Source organism: Poecilia latipinna, unplaced genomic scaffold, assembly GCF_001443285.1.
Source record: "Poecilia latipinna isolate Pla-1442-1.1 unplaced genomic scaffold, P_latipinna-1.0 Scaffold1906, whole genome shotgun sequence".
Classification (NCBI taxonomy): domain Eukaryota; kingdom Metazoa; phylum Chordata; class Actinopteri; order Cyprinodontiformes; family Poeciliidae; genus Poecilia; species Poecilia latipinna.
In genome coordinates, this window is record NW_015114522.1 from 9434 (window position 1) to 14412 (window position 4979).

At 37.6% G+C, this 4979-nt stretch overlaps 1 long non-coding RNA gene across 1 annotated transcript; it reads left to right on the plus strand.

The window, feature by feature from the left end:
- The first annotated feature begins 2421 nt into the window (after positions 1-2421).
- Positions 2422-4255, plus strand: LOC106935086 (uncharacterized). The gene is made up of 2 exons (XR_001421831.1): positions 2422-2482; positions 4139-4255. It is a non-coding gene; the product is annotated as an uncharacterized LOC106935086 (long non-coding RNA).
- The last annotated feature ends 724 nt before the right edge of the window (positions 4256-4979 follow it).

The following is a 4979-nucleotide window of genomic DNA, read 5'->3' on the forward strand; positions in this document are numbered from 1 at the left end:
ATTTGTGTTTTTACACAGCCTCTGTGGGAGCACTGGGAAGCTGTAAAAACACTGCCATTGCATCACTGCAGTGCTTCTTTTTATTAACACTCAATTTGAACTTGACCCTTTTTGGTACACTTTGTTCTTATGTGTACTAAAATGTGAAATTAGTTACCTATCTGTTTTATTTAGTATATAATATTAGACTGACATTGATGCCAGAACCTCACTCTATAATTTTCTCGGTTCTTATTTTTTAGTTGCTTTTCAGTGCACACAAAAAAATTCTAATTATGTTCAAAGATGCTCTGCATTGAAATTAACAGTGCATGAGATATCATGTGAAAATTTGCAGATGTGAAAAGAAAGACGTCAAAAAAGACTTTAAGAGGTAATTGCAGCAGCATTTACATTTTGCACAAATACACATCACACATTTATACAGATTTGTATTTAAAACAGAGATGGAGCTGATTCAGTCGGGTGCATAGAGTGACTTTTGAAACAATTCAGAGCAGAACTTGAACGTGTTCATGATATCTAAGCGATTATTTTAGTAATCGGGTACTCTTGCGATTATTCTGATTGAGTAATTGAATAAAAAGTGTCATAAAATATTGGTAAATATTGCCATTACTGCAGTATTGATATCGCATATGTGTACATCCCTAACAATTACTTTTCTGTAGGTTAGTAAATTTATTTTCCGATTCGTCGGTAAATCTACACTTTTGCTAAGCATCAGCTAGAGCACAGCAGCCCACTGTGTTATTCTCTGCTCCACTTGTCTATAACTACATCTACCATGCACCTTGCTGCCGTTCGCTCCAATCCAGCCACTAGGCAGCAGCTCTGGGAGGAGAAAGGCTGTTGTATTCTGTACAAGGATGCCTGTAGGTCACTCAAAAATGATAACAATCTGGATATTACCATCCGTTAACTGAACTTGAAAATTCACTATGGTTATACTGATAGCACTTCATAGGCGGAGGCGAGAACATTGCGCAACACAAATAATCACCCTGCCGGAAAAGGGTGTATTAAATAGTAAAACATAACATAACAAAGCTTCAAGGCAGATAATTTGCCTTGAGGAATTTGAATAATCGAGGTCCTCAAATGATTCAAGGAATCGTTAGAGCCCTAATGACTTGACAAAGAAGTTTTTTTAAAGGAATCAGCAATTTCATACATACAAAAAGGCATAAGAACGTCATGCATAATTTGAATGTAATTGCTGGATTATTTTACTAGAGATTAATAATATTTAGACTGCTGGATGCTGCAAAAGGTCATATTTCCTTCACTACGCAGCGTGTAAGCTGTAGGGGTAGGGATATTGACATTTCCAAAAAGACTTGCAGATGAAAGTGCAACAAAAGCTGGTTCACCAAGGTTTGACTCAGGGGAATTCTACACAAATGCACAGATTTATGTTTCAAAACAACTTAAGCAAATTGTTATTTTTGTCCCACTTCACAGTTATGCACTACTTTGTGTTCTATCATGTAATTCACAACACAAGTGTATGGTTAGACTAGGGAATGTGGCAAAACATTGTAACTTATAACACACATCACATACATGGATCTGGAATTGTTTTAAAATTGCTTATAGTAGTTTGGACATGGCCTTTGTCAGTGGGGAGAAACAAAAACAGGCAAAAAGCAGCTGTGTATGGATATGAATCCATCCAATTCAGTGTTTATGCAGACATTAGGACTGAACATCTATTGCAAGAGCTTTTCTCCTGCTTTTTGGACCTGTTCCCTCCTCATTTCATTGTATCCTTCGACTCAGCCTTGCCCAGCTCATTAGAGCCTAATTCTCTTCACGTGTGGACAGGCAGAACAGTAGTTTGTTTGTGTTGCAGAATAATCCTTAATCAATCCAAACCAAACTACAGTGTCTCATTATCTCCTGGAGCGTGCCAGCTTTGTACAGACGGAAACATGCCTGTCTGGTTTAAACAGGGTCCCATAAAAAGGGCACAGAAGAAGCTTGAACAGACCATTCTAATGTATATGCACAGACAAACAAACAAGCTCATAAATAGTGATAGGGCTGACTGAACCTGATGCATGGAGTGACTTTTGAAAGAACGCAGAAGAGAACTTGGACATGTGTTCATAATGTTAAGGCAAATAACAGTTTTTTTTAAAAGGAAAAAAAAAAACGACTTCAATTGAACAAAAGACACGTAAGAACTTCATGCATCATTTGAATATAATTGTTGGATATTTTGCCAGAGATTAATAATAGACAGAATGCTGGATGCTGCAAAGCATCATATTTTTTTCATTAGGCAGAAAGCAGGCTGCAACACGGTGTGAGGATATTAGATACACTAAAAGTTGGGTCTGTGTGGGCCCTACAGTAGGCACCACATGTTACTCAGGACTTTCCCAACTGCATTTCCTCATTATTGAATCCCTCTTTTCCAGATCTTTCAGCGCTCCTTGGCACTGATTCCACAGAGAGAACTCCTGCACACCAAAACGTAAGTCCGTGTGATGTGGTCACACTTAAAGACATTTCTGTCTTTTTCTTCCTTGTGTCTGTTCTTGTCATGCACTTATATGGAGTTCTGATTCCACTTCACACACACAAACATATTCTGTTGAAAAGCTTGAGTGACACGCTTCAAAGCTCTGATTTCCTACCGCCCCCTGGGAGGAGCTGTCCATTACAGTGACAGGCCTGACTTTTTAAAAATATTATTTCATATCAGGCCAGAGAGGTTAGAAAGAGACAGATGCTGTCAGTGAGTGATGGATGAGCTTCTTTTAAAAGGCCATCAGGGAAATAATAGGAGGCCCAGTGAGCCATGAAAGCACAAAGCTAAGCTAGGACAGTCTTCACTGTCTTCCCCTTCCCTGCCCACATCTTGGTAACTGTCAGCTTGAAAAATGTCGCCAATTAGAAAGTCTGATAATGAAAAGGTAGTTTGATGTGACGGATTGTGAAACAACTCTGGTGGTCGTGATTATCAGAGAGGCAGCAACAAAAAAAGCAAAAGTTAAACAATAAAAGATGCGTGAAAAAGCTGCAGCTCTGTTACAGAAAATTTATTTTTCAGTTTTTATTTTGATTCCAATTTAATTAAAGTTTTAATTAAAGGTATTCACAGAAGTTAACACAATACATTTGCCAATAAACCTAGAGAAACGTCACTAAAATTGATTTAGACTTTCAGAAAGAAACGCAGTTTGACGGCAACAATCGGACTCAGATGGTGTTACAAAATCACAAAATGGAATAATGAGTTTTGGTCTCAAGAAAATCCTGACAGAAAATGTTTAGACGTCAGTTGTGACATTAAGCCCAACGGTCAATGATCTAAAGCACGCCACTACTCAAAAAATGAATTAAATTAATTCTTTTGGAGTGGCCAAGTCAAAGTCTGTACTCAAATCTGATTGAGATGCTTTGGGGTCACATAAGTTCATGTTTAAAAACCCTTCAAAAGAAAAATCTAAAAAAAAAAAAGGAGTTATTGCAGCTGCTTGATGGGAGTTGTTACAGCCAAGGGTTACACAACCATTTATTAGGTTTAGCGGGCAACTACTTTTTCACATAAATAACTTATTTGGTGTGAATAGCTTCTTCCACTCTGTGAATGAAAACACCATTTGACAACTGAATCTTGTAATTTATTTCAATTTTTTAAAGGGTTTCCTGAATTTTGTATTTTCTGAAATGAACATTTATTTGACATCATATATTGAGTCTGAAACAAAAGAAAAAAATTGAAGAAATCTACAAAGATGCACATAGTTTGTCCCAGCCCTGCCGGTGTATTTTACACGAGGAAACAAAGCACTCATGTTGCTTTTACCAATATATGAGGCAGTTTGCTATTCTTTCATGTGATTGTCAAAAAAACACGAACAAGTCTAATTAAACAAAGTTCATCATGTTCGAGTCACAGATGTAAACGTAGATTTCTTCTCTTTTCAACTTATTAAAATATATTGTCGGATGTTTAAACAGGAAAGTCATACAGAAACAATTTCTTCACGGCGGCACTATCACACCCTTATTTCTCTAAAAGTTGAGCAGAATTGAGGCCATGGAGACAAATAGGCAGCATTTACTAGCCCCCAATTCTCTTTTTAATTAAAACATTTTGACTTAATGTTTCGTCTGACGCCAGACTTGGGACCAGTACCGGAGAATGAGTCAGAGCTGAAGAAAAAGAGCCCAAAGAAGAGAAAGATGGACGGAGACAGAGATTGAGGACTTCTTAGTCAAAACAAACTGTGCAGACAGACAAACCATAGACAAATTATCTAGTTTGTCTTTATAGTTCCATATAGCTCATGGTTTAAGGCTGCTCTTATAATGATTTATTTTCACACATAAAAAGGCTGGAGCTTAGATTTGTGCATGAGTCCTGTTGGGGTTGATAGTTGACAAATGCAATTAATTTTAAACCACTCATACATCCACGCTTTCTCTGCTCTTGTTTTAATGCCCACAATCAAAAGTCCTGGCCACAGTTTGACTAACTTAATCTCAATAAATGCCTCACCAATTCTGCAGACGGCTAAAAAGCAGTAAACACGAACTGTCCCCGTTTTGAATTTGACAACGCTATTCGAGAAGTAAACCAAAGTGGGTCCAGGAAAACCTATGCTATTAAAACAGTGACATCAGTGTGGTAAAATCATAACACACTGGCTTTTAAAGCATTTAGCTGACCCTGTGAGAGTTTTCCACGGGGGTATTTAACTGAGAGAAACAGCAGAGCTCTGGTGTCTGCAAACTCATGGAGAACAGCAACAATACCGAGGTTCAACAGCCCTACCTGTCTAATTAAATTTTTTTTTAAAGTGTTCACAGTCCAAACTTTACAGAAACTTTTGTTAATGCAATAGAAAGCACTATGGTAATATTTTAGAAATACCACAATATGCTAATCCGTGTGTGCGTGCTTGTGTGTGGGAAGAGGATATGACTTAGCACATGCTGTTTTGCCAAGGATGTGTCTTGGA